This window comes from Loxodonta africana, chromosome 3, assembly GCF_030014295.1.
Source record: "Loxodonta africana isolate mLoxAfr1 chromosome 3, mLoxAfr1.hap2, whole genome shotgun sequence".
NCBI lineage: Eukaryota > Metazoa > Chordata > Mammalia > Proboscidea > Elephantidae > Loxodonta > Loxodonta africana.
In genome coordinates, this window is record NC_087344.1 from 85,596,119 (window position 1) to 85,607,519 (window position 11,401).

Genomic DNA, 11,401 nt, shown 5'->3' on the forward strand with positions numbered 1-11,401 from the left:
GTCATTTTCAGCATGTGCTAAGGTATGGAAGTGCAAGTATTTGGCACATTCGGGGGACTGTAAACAATGCTGGGGGTAGGGAGAGCTAGAGTGCAGGGGTACTAGAGGATAGAGTCAAAAATAAGACTGCACCAGGAAGTGCTGTGCATGATCTTGGAAAGCCCTTCATCCCGCCGTTCAGAGGAGACAGTCTTCTTAGATTGCAGCTACTGGTTGCGGTGGCTAGCATGCCAGGTCTATCAGTGATATCACAGCAAGGATATGCATTTGCTCTATTCCCTCACAAATAGTGATGGAGTCCTGACTGTAGTGTAGTGTTTTGGCATGAAGAAGTAATACTCCTGCCCTCTGAGTGCTTGCAGTTTTTGAACAAGACAAAACACATGCAGGTGACTAGTTAAAAAATCAAGACAATGCACGTAAGTGCCAGGTGCATGATACAGAATTGTAGAAGACAGGGAATGTTGAAGGGGCAGGGACATCTTTCTAGAGGAAGAAGGATTTGAATTGGGCAGTGAAGGAAACCCAAAAAAAAACCCAGTGCCGTCGACTCAATTCCGACTCATAGCAACCCTGTAGGACAGAGTAGAACTGCCCCATAGAGTATCCAAGGAGCACCTGGTGGATTCGAACTGCCAACCTTTTGGTTAGCAGCTGTAGCACTTAACCACTATGCCACCAGGGTTTCCAGTGAAGGAAAAGTAGGATGTAACAGATGGAAGGAGAGAATCTTGCTTGCATCCCAGGTAAGGGGAATGAGGAGAACAAAGTGGCTAAGGTGGGGCAGGCCATAGAGCATTCTGGCTGAAGAAGAGGGGTGATATTTAGAAAGTAGGCTGGAGTAGGGGGCTGGAGAGGCATAGAGTGGAGTGCCTGATGGAGAGGAAGTGACGGAGGAAAAGGGGCCTGAGGATTATTGTAGAGCAGTTCTCTGTCCAGGCATTTATTGAAACGATCTTAGCACCACTGTCAGACAGATTTTTTTTTTTTATCTCCGTTTTAAAGATGAACAGTCTCAGGGGAGACATGCCTTATTCACATCACACAGCTGATAACTTGAAGGTGTGGACTGTCTAATTCTTTCCACTAGACCACTTGCTTCCTTCAGGACACAATGGGAATACAGGTAATAGAGGTGGCACGGGTCAGTTGGGTGTGGCTTGTGCAAGTGCGTGCACAAGCGCACACACACACACACAATCACTGGGGCACAGTCACACCACATACGGCAATTCCTGGGCTGTGTCTTTTAACCTATATTGGACAGTGAGAGGGTTGTCACTTAGGAGACTTTTGTCTTTACTTTAGCACAAGCTGTGTGAGGCCTTATGCCTCTATTTAGGACTCAATAGAAGCATGGAAAGGGGGAAAAAAAAAAGAAATCTGATGCTTGAAACAAAATACCACATCGAGCTGACCACTAAATAGCACTTAGACCCCAAGTATACACACAGCTGCTTTATGTAATGAAGGCTGTGGACCATGTTCCTGGATATAAAATAACAAACCACATGTAACGTTTTACGTTGCTGTGTAATTAGCGCGGATCTTTGAGTGTGTGAGCCGACCAGGGTGAAGGAAGGGGGGCTTGGGTCTTGAACACAGGAGGCCGTGAAGGGAAGACTACAGGCTGCGGAGCCAAGAATCCCTTCTCCATGACTTCATAGCCATTTGACATCAAGTGATCGAAATTACGAACTTCCAATTTTACATCAGCATAAAAAACAAAACAAAACACTGTTGCCACCAAGTCGATTCCAACTCATGGTGACCTCATATGTTACAGAGTGAAATTGCAATCCATAGAACTTTCATGATTATGATCTTTTGAAAGCAGATCACCAGGCTTTTCTTCCAAGGAACCTCTGGGTGGGTTCCAATCATCAGCCTTTCTGTTAGCAGCCGAGCACTAAACCATTAGTACACACTGTGGTTTTGCCCCTTCCCACGCAGGGTTCATTTGGCAATGTCAAATTGACTCAACAGCAATGGGTTTGGTATTTTGGTTTGGAAAGACATCTTAAGGAAAGCTAGCGGCACAGTGGTAAGTGCTTGGCTGCTAACCAAAAGGTCAGCAGCTCGAATTAACCAGTCACTCCTTGGAAACGCTATGGTGTAGTCTACTGTGTCCTATAGGGTTGCTATGAATCGGAATCAACTTGAGGGCAACAGGTTTGATTATAGATGAGGAAACTGAGATAGGGAGGAACATTGCCCAAAGCCAGGTAGCTAGTTAGTGGTAGAGCCAGGATTTGAAACAAGACAGTTTGGTTCCCAAGCCTGCAACATGCTAGACTGAGATCATGCTTAATGAGAGCCTGCTTCAGAGTAAGAAGATTAATTTATGAATTAATCCAACACATACGTATTGAAAGCCTAAACAATGCTTAGCACTGAAGAATTGGTGAACCAGATGGTCAGGGACATTGCTAACACAGAGCTTGTTGTCGTTAGTTGTCATAGAATCAGCTCCAACTCATGATGACCTTAAGTATAACAGAACTAAAGGTAGCCCAGCCTTGCACTATCTTCACTATTGTTGGTATGTTTGAGTCCATTGTTGTGGCTATTGTGTTGGTCCATTTCATTGAGCGTTTCCCTCATTTACTGACCCACAACTTTACCAAACATGTTGTTCATTTCTAGCAATTGGACACAGAGCTTACTTGCTCGTTAATGAAAAAAAATACTAAACAAGTAAACCAATAAAAATGGAGACACTGTGAAGACCCAGCAACAGTATCTGGCAAGTGATAAGAATGAGTTCGCCATGAAAGGATCCGGGGGAAGAGCATTCTCAGCAGAGCCAAGAGCCTGAGCAAAGACTCTGAGGTAGGAGCCACTGTGGTGTTTTCCAGAAAAAAAACCAGTGAAACCATACACAGGATACGAGGGAGAAAATTCTAAGAGACAACTTTAGAGAGATAGGAGGGGCCAGGTGAAGTAAGATTTTGTAGGTCAAGGGAAGGGTTTACTAAGAAATTATAGGAGAGTTTGAAAGAAGAATAATATGATCTCATTTACATTTTGTAAGGATCATTCAGACTTTGGTGTGTAGGATGGATTTGAGGTAGCAAGTGAGGAATCCAGGGAGGCCAGTAGGACACTAGGGCAGCTGTTGAGGTGGAAGATGATAATGACTTGGACCAGGGTGGTTGTAATAGAACCAGAGAAAAGTGAACAGATTTGGTTCATGCAGAGTTAGAGCCGTTAGCATTTTGTGACAGGTATGATGTAGGGGTGGGGGGAAGAGAAGAATCAAGGATGACTGGAGGTTTTTGGATTGAGCAACTATTGCCATTAATTCAGATAGGGAAGGCTGATGTAGGATCAGAATTTGGAGGAATGAAGACAAAGTATCAACGGTTCAGTTTTCGGTAATGTTAAATATGAGTTGCCTGTGAAAGCTGGAGGTTTTGGTCTGCCTAAAGGCACCTCAGAAGAAAAGTCTGGGGATCTACTTTCAAAAAATCAGCCTTTGAAAACTCTGTGAAGTACAGTTTTACTATGATACACATGGGGTCACCACGAGTGGGAGTCTACTCAATGGCAACTGGTTACTAGGAACCCCAGTGAAGGTGTTCAGGAAGAAGCTTATGAAAAAGCCTGGGGCTCAGGGGAGCAGTCAGACCGGAAGGATAAATTTAGGATCCACTGCATAGAGATAGAGATGTGCTGAAATCACCAGAAAGAGACAAAGTGTGTATGTGTGAGAGAGAGAGAAATCGAAGAAGGCCTAGATCTAAGCCCAGGGGACTCAAAAGTTTCAAATTTGAGAGAAGAGAAGCATCTACCAAAGGCTGAAGGAGGAGAAAAACCAGGGGAGGGAGGAGTCACAGAAGCCAGAAGAAAAGTTCTTTAGGTTGGTTAACTACACCTAATGCTGCTGAGATATCAAGTAAAATAAAATAAGGAAAGTGACCGTTAGATTTTCCCAAAGAGAGGCCACTGACATGAGTCATTTCAGAGGACTATTAGGCACGAAGCACAAGTGAAGTGGGCTGAGGGTGGAGAGGGAGGTGAGGAACTAAAGACAGCTACTACAGGCAACTCTTTCTAGAAGTTTTGTGGTAAAGGGTAAGGAAGAAATGGAGAGGGGGCAAGAAGATGGGGTCAATGAGGGACTTTTTAAAGCATGAGTCATATAGCATGTTTGTATACTGATGTGAAGGATCTAGCAGAGAGGGAGGAACTTATGATCCCAGAGGTAGAGAAGCTAACTGAAGAAGTTCTTGAGAAGTGTTGAAGGAAGCAGGAGGATTTGAGATCTAGAATACAGTGAATGGTCTAATCTTTGTTGGGATATTTCATCTGCTATTACAGGAGGGAAGGCAGCAAGTATGTGAATGATGCAGGCAGTTGGCTGGATGGTAAAATCATTATTTCTAATTCTCAGACAGAAAGGTCAGAGAGCTGACCTGCGCCACAGGCCAGCCCCTAGCCTTGACCACTTGTCCAGACTGAGTCTTCATTCTGGCCCTAAACTGAGCTCTGCCCCACACACTGAGTATCTAATCCTGTCCAACCAACTCCCTTTCTTCATAAGGGAGACCCTGGGGAAGAGCATGGGTGACTCTATGTAACCTATCTCTATAGCTGAAAAGAAAACTTGAAGCAAGGTGAGGCTCAGCAGCATCTGGATCAGTCAACAGATGAGGGCTGTCTTCAAGGCAGTATCGAGAAGGGAAGTTTCCAAGGCTTGTCAGAGGAGACAATGGTGAACTTGAGGAGAGAGTCAAGAGCAAGAGGCTAACAAAAAGGACCAAAAGGTGGGAGCATGAGAGGATCCAAGCTGAGGCAGGAATGGAGAAATGACTGAGGTCAGCCCTAAGTACTCAAGCAGAGCCAAGTAAAGAACAGATGGGATAGGTGGGGTTAATTGGTCTTTCAGTAAATCTAGGCAGGCTGAGTCCTTTTCAGCTTTTTCCTTTAACATGAATCCTTGCAGGGCCAGTGTGGTCTGGGCACGTAAATTTAGACATTGATATGGTAATTAAGAATTTATAACTGTAAAATGTGTGCTGTATGAGAAATGGCCCCACCATGTCCTAGCTTAATCCTTGTAGATCTCAATCTCTTCCTGTGCCAAGTAAGAACAATAGCAATGTGTACGTCTCAGGTTTTTCTGGGGTTAAGTGAGGTGATGGACGTGAAAGTCCTTTGTGTACTATAAAGGGCCACGGATATTACTTTTGTAGTCTTTATTAAGGAAGACACACAGAGATACTGACCTTTTGGTTAGTAGCCAAGCTTTTAACCACTGCGCCACCAGGAATCTCATTAGTCATTAGAAAAATGTAAATTCAAACCACAATGAGATACTACTTCACACCCACTAGGATGGCTATAGTTACAAAAACTACAATACTGGAATTCTCATACATTGTTTAGTACAATGGCAGGCACATAATAAGCACCCCAAAAGATTTTTTAAAAAAAAGACCATTGCCATTGAGTCAATTCTGACTCATAGCGGGACCCTATAGCGACCCTATAGGACAGAGTAGAACTGCCCCCATAGAGTTTCCAAGTAGCGCCTGGTTGATTTGAACTGCCAACTTTTTGGTTGGCAGCTATAGCACTAAACCACCAGGGTTTCCACTCCAATAGATTAGTAATTAGTAACAGTAGCTGTTATGAATATGAGTTACAGACAACGCTAAATGAGAAACGCTGCATGTCTCTCCCCTCACGAACCTAAAGCCTTCTCTTTCCCCATATATGTGACGATCTTTTTGAAGTCTCTTCAGGACTCATGTTTTCCTAGTCTTGCACTAATGTTTCATATTGTTGCTAGAGATGGTCATTACTCCAGCTGCAGCATCACTGGAAAGTCTTAAGTAAAAGGGATCTAGACTTGTGAGGAAACAGATATGACTGGATAGGTAGACTGTGAGCGTGAGCTACTGATTTGAGAGGGAAGAAAGGGAAAGGAATGCTAGACTATGGACAGATTTTTTTTTAAATCTGACAAAAAAGTAGACAAAGTTGGGGTATTAGCAAAGCTTTTTTTTTTTCCAGGTTAGAGGTTGCCTGGATTCCAATGTAGTTACTAACTGTATATACAAGGAGCCGTGATATAGTAAACAAAACAAAACAAAAAAACACGCATCCAGAGTAAAGCTTCGTGGGTATAAGACCCTCTCTTACCTCTCTTAGCTTTCATTCTCTAAGCGCATAGATGTTGGATGAATGAGTTAGCAAATCAATGAATAAATAAATTGTAGAATATTGGTAACATTTCTAGACACAGGAATTGCAAGGAGGATGACCAGAAGAGTGAAAAGAAACAAAACCTTTTATATAAGCAGTGGAAGAAATAATAAGACATAGGGGAACTTGGTCCCTTTTTCCAAGTCTCTGAATAGCTGTACTGAAAAAAAAAAAAAAGGGAGATTTGCTCTGAGCAGGGGCCAGTGGGTGTAAACTACAGGGAGGCTCAGGCAGGCTGAGTATAAAGAAATGCGTAAGTGTCAGAGTTGTTTAAAAGTGGAATTGGCTACCTCAAGAGGTAGTGAGCTTCTTGTCACTAAATGTCATAAGCAGAGTTCCAATAACTTACTTGATAAGATCGTTGAAAAGGTGATTTAAACATGAAATGCAAGAAGTTGGGAATCCAGCCCAAGCTCTGAATTGAGAAAAACGGAAGTTTGAATTTGCGCACGATGAGTTTGATGGGAAATCTGGGCATTCAAATAGGGGAGAGACAGGGCTGGAGATACAGAAAGGAAAATAATCATGAAAATGTTGATAGCTAAAGACAGAAAGTAATCTGATTTTCCATTCCTGCATTTGATAAGTAAAGGCCAAGCAAATGGAAATATTTAAGGTGTCACCAAAGCCACCACTAGCCTATATGATGCTTTGTGGAGTTAGAGAGGCAGCCCCTTGCCAGGGCACACAGCTTGGCAAATGGAGCACTGGCTAAGTTTCACTGTCCACTCACCTTCTCAGCAGAGTGCCCTGGTGCAAGTCATAACCTAATCAGTTGTTCTATGCAATGGCCCTGGTGCCACCATGACACAGATCCTTCCCAACTTCTTTTGTAAGGCATCTATATTACAAATGATACATGCCCTTTTCATAGCTTTTTAGAAGAGCATGAAAGTATTTATCCTAGGAGAGGAGACACATTTGAGCACTTTAATTCTTATTAGCATTGTTAATGTTGTTGTTAGGTGCTGTTGAGTCAATTCTGACTCGTAGGGACCCTTGTACAACAGAACAAAACACTGCCCCGTCCTGCACCATTCTCACAGTTGTTGCTGGTTGAGCCCATTGTTGCAGCCACTGTGTCAATCCATCTCATTGAGGATCTTCCTCTTTTTCACTGACCCTCTACTTTACCAAGCATGATGTCCTTCTCCAGGACCAGCACCTCCTGATAACATGTCCAATGTACAAGAGGTGAAGTCTCTCCATCCTCCCTTCCAAGGAACATTCTAGCTGTACTTCTTCCAAGACAGACTTGTTCATTTTTCTGGCAGGCCTCAGAATATTCAATATTCTTCGCCAACACTATAATTTGAAAGCATCAATTCTTCTTTGGTCTTTCTTATTCATTGTACAGCTTTCACATGCATATGAGGCTATTGAAAAATGCCATGGCTTGGGTCAGGCGCACCTTAGTCCCCAAAGTGACACCTTTGCTTTTTAACATTTTAAAGAGATCTTTTGCAGCAGATTTGCCCAATGCAATATGTCCTTTGATTTCTTCTTTTTTAAATTTTATTGTGCTTTAGGTGAAAGTTTACAGCTCACGTTAGTTTCTCATTCAAAATTTTATATACATTTTGTTTTGTGACATTGATTACAATCCCCACAATGTGACATCACTCTCCCCCTTTCCACCTGGGGTTCCCTGTGTCCATCTGTCCAGTGACTGCTGCTTCCATGGGTATTGATTGTGGATCCAAGTAAAATGAAATCCTTGACAACTTCAATCTTTTCTCTGTTTATCATGATGTTGCTTATTGGTCCAGGTGTGAGGATTTTTTGTTTCCTTTATGTTAAGGTGTAATGTATACTGAAGGCTGTGGTCTTTGATCTTCATCAGTAAATACTTCAAGTCCTCTTCACTTTCAGCAAGCAAGGTTGTATCATCTGCATAATCCAGGTTGTTAATGAGTCTTCCTCCAATCCTGATGGATGCTGCATTCTTCATATAGTCTGGCTTCTCGAGTTATTTGATCAGCATACGGATTGATTAAGTATGGTGAAAGGATACAACCCTGACACACACCTTTCCTGACTTTAAAGTATACAGTATCTCCTTGTTCTGCCTCTTGTCTGTGTACAGGCTCTGCATGAACACAATTGTTTCCATGGAATTCCCATTCTTTGCAATGCTATCTGTAATTCGTTATGACTCACGCAGTTAAATGCCTTTGCATAGTCAATAAAGCACAGGTAAACATCTTTCTGGTATGCTCTGCTTTCAGCCAAGATCCAGCTGACATCAGCAATGACATCCCTTGTTCCACAGCCATTCTGAATCCGGCTTGAACTTCGGGCACTTCCCTGCCGATGTACTGCTGCAACCATTTTTTAATTACCTTCAGCATAATTTTACTTGCATGTGATATTAATTATATTGCTCAATAATTTCTGCATTCCCTTGGATCCTCTTTTTTCGGAACAGGCATGTACATGGATCTCTTCTAGTCGGTTAGCCAGGTAGCTGTCTTCCAAATTTCTCAGTACAGACGAATGAGCCCTTCTAGCGTTGCTTCTGTTTGTTGAAACATCTCAATAGATACTTTATCAATGCCTGGAGCCTCGTTTTTCGCCAATGTATTTAGTGCCGCTTACGTTCCTTCCTTCAGTACGTACCATGGGTTCTTGATCATATGTTACCTCCTGAAATGGCTGAACGTCAACCAATTCTTTTTGGTACAGTGACTCCATGTATTCCTTCCAACTTCTTTTGATCCTTCCTACATCGTTCCAGCTATGGACTAGAAGAAAATGTTTGCAAAATTCGACAAATATCTTATAAACGGATATTTAAAGAATGAACACAACTCAGTAGTAAAAATCCAAACAGTCCAAAATAAATGAGCAAAAGATTTGAACAAAAACTTCATCGAAGAAGATATGAAAATGGCAAATAAGTGCATGAAAAGAAGTTCCATATTATTAGTCATTCAAAATCGAAACAAAGTCGTTGCTGTCAAGTGGGTTGTGACTCATAGTGACCCTATAGGACAGAGTGGAACTGCCCCATACGGTTTCCAATGACATCTAACAACATAACCATCCATAGTCTGTATTTTCATTTTCTTAACAGTGTCTTTGAAAGAGCAAAAGTTTTGAATTTTGAAGGAAGCTGATTTATTCTTTTTTTTCTTTTATAATTTGTGATTCTTGTGCCCTTTTAAGAAATTTTGGCCTAACCTAAGGTTACTAAGGTTTTCTCTCCTTTGTTTTGTTTTCTTCCCGAAATTTTAGAGCTTTAAGATTTACTCTTACGTCAGTGGTCCATTTTTAGTTAAATTTTGTATGGCATGTGAGGTAAGGATCAAGGGGTTCCTTCATTCCTTTCTCCCTCACTCTCCCCTCCCTGCCTTCCTCCCTTCTCTCTTTCTCCTTTTCTATCCCCTCCCTCCCTCCTTCTCTCTTTCTTTCTTCACAAATATCTAATTGCCTTGGTGCCTTTATAAAAAATCAATTGAAGATTTTTATCTGGGTCTGTTTTTGAACTCTCTATCCTGCTCTATTGATAACAGTGCCTATATTTAGAGCAATAGCACACTATCTTTATTGATAGTCATGAAGCTAGGTAGTGTAAGTCCTCCAACTTTATTCTTCATTTTCAAATTTTTTTAACTATGTTAAGATATTTGTATTTTCATGTGATGCTTAGAATCAGCTTGTTAATTTCTGCAAAACAAAAGTCTGTTGGGATTTGATTGTATCTTAGTTATCTAGTACTGCTGTAATAGAAATACCACAAGTGAGGGGTTTAACAAACAGAAATTTATTTTCTCACAGTTTACGAGGCTAAAACCAAAATCAAATCAAATCCGTTGCCTTCGAGTCGATTCTGACTCATAACAACACTATAGGACTGAGTAGAGCTGCCCCACAGAGTCCAAGGAACGGCCAGTAAATTCAAACTGCCAACGTTTTGGTTGGCAGCCATAGCTCTTAACCACTGGGCCTCTAGGGCTCTAACCACAGACATAGAGGTTAGGATTTATAGCACACATTTTTGAGAGACACAGTTCAATCCCTAATAGATTGAGATTGCAATGAGTCTCTAGATCAACCCAGGGAGAATTTACGTCTTAATATTGAGACTTACGATTCATGAGCATGGTTTATTTCTCCATATTTAGGTATTCTTTAACTTCTGTTGGAAACCCTGGTGGCGTAATGGTTAAGTGCAATGGCTGCTAACCAAATCGAATCCGCCAGGCGCTCCTTGGAAACTCTGTGGGGCAGTTCTACTCTGTCATATAGGGTCACTATGGGTCAGAATCCACTCGACGGCACTGGGTTTTTTTTTTTGGTTGTTTTTTAACTTCTATTAGCAATATTTTGAAGTTTTCAGTGTGCAGATATGCACATCTTTTGTAAAATTTATCCCTAAGTATTTCACAATTTTTGATGCTGTCATAAATGGCATTAAAAAATTCAACTTATGACTGTTTGCATAAAATAAAATTGAATTTTTTATGTTGATTTTGTTTGCTATACCTTGCTAAGCTTCTTAGTTGTTCTTGTAATTTTTTTGTATATTCCTTATGATTTTCCACATGGATAGTCATGTCATCTACAAATATAGTTTTATTTTTTCCTTTCCAATCTGTACATCTTTTATTTATTTTTCTTGTCTTGTTGCATTGAATAAAACCTCCTGTATGATAACGAATAAAGTAAGAAAGCAGGGATCCTTGCTTCGTTTCCAATACTACTGAGGAAATATTTCAGCCTTTCCCCATTAAGTATAATGTTATCTGTAGAGTTTTTTTAGATGCTCTGTATCAGTTTAAGGAAGGTTTCTTCTACTCCTAGTTTGTTGAGAGTTTTATCATTATTATTATGAATGAATGTTGTTTTTTTTGTTGTTGTTGTTCTTTTGCATTCCACTTCTTTTTCTCCATAGATCCTTTTTTTAAAAATTGTGGTAAATATTGCTAAATAGTTTTTCTGCATCTATTGAGATGATCATGGTTTTTTTCTTTTTCTTTTTTAGTATCTTAATATATTGAATCACACTGACTGATTTTCAAACCTTAAAGCAGTCCTGCATTCTGGGGATTGGACCTGATATGTTGTCTTTTATAAATATCACTGGATTTATTTTGTTAAAAATTTGTTAAAGGTTTTTGTACCTGTATTCATGAGGAATATTGGTCAGTATTTTTTTCCTTCCTTGTATTGTCTTTTTCTAGTT